Consider the following 1,059-nt stretch of genomic DNA (forward strand, 5'->3'; position numbering starts at 1 on the left):
CAAGGAAGAGACATTGAGGAGCTCAAGCACTCCATAAGATCTTCAAGAGGAAGAACAAGCCGCCATCACTAAGGTGGACCCGTTCTTTAATCTCCTTGTTCTTTATTTTTCTATTTTTCGAATTTTTATGCTTATGTTTATCTATGTTTGTGTCTTATTACATGATCATTAGTGTCTTAGTATCTATGCCTTAAAGTTATGAATGTCCTATGAATCCATTACCTTTCTAAAATGAAAACTGTTTTTATTACAAAAGAACAAGAAGTACATGATTTCGAATTCATCCTTAAAACTAGCTTAATTATTTTGATGTGGTGACAATACTTTTTGTTTTCTGAATGTATGCTTGAACAATGCATATGTCTTTTGAATTTGTTGTTCATGAATGTTAAAATTGTTGGCTCTTGAAAGAATGATGGAAAAGGAGAAATGTTACTGAGGATCTAAAAAAAATCATCAAATTGATTCTTGAAGCAAGAAAAAGCAGTGAAAAGCTTGTAGAAAAAAAAAGAGAGTATATGCGAAAAAAAGAGAAAGAAAAAAAAGAGAGAGCAAGCAGAAAAAGCCAATAGCCCTTTAAACCAAAAGGCAAGGGTAATAAAAAGGATCCAATGCTTTGAGCATCAGTGGATAGGAGGGCCTACAGGAATAACATCCTGGTCTAAGCGGCTAAACCAAGCTGTCCCTGACCATGTGCTTGTGGCGTGAAGGGGTCAAGTGAAAACTTGAGACTGAGCGGTTAAAGTCGCGATCCAAGGCAAAAAGAGTGTGCTTGAGAACCCTGGACACCTCTAATTGGGGACTCTAGCAAAGCTGAGTCACAATCTGAAAAGGTTCACCCAGTTATGTGTGTGTGGCATGCATGTATCCGGTGGTAATACTGGAAGACAGAGTGCTTTGGGCCACGACCAAGACTCAATAAGTAGCTGTGTTCAAGAATCATCATACTTAACTAGGAGAATCAATGACACTATCTGCATTCTGAGTTCCTAAAGAAGCCAATCATTCTGAATTTCAAAGGATAGAGTGAGATGCCAAAACTGTTCAGAAGCAAAAAGC

Source organism: Arachis duranensis, chromosome 1, assembly GCF_000817695.3.
Source record: "Arachis duranensis cultivar V14167 chromosome 1, aradu.V14167.gnm2.J7QH, whole genome shotgun sequence".
In the NCBI taxonomy this organism is placed as follows: domain Eukaryota; kingdom Viridiplantae; phylum Streptophyta; class Magnoliopsida; order Fabales; family Fabaceae; genus Arachis; species Arachis duranensis.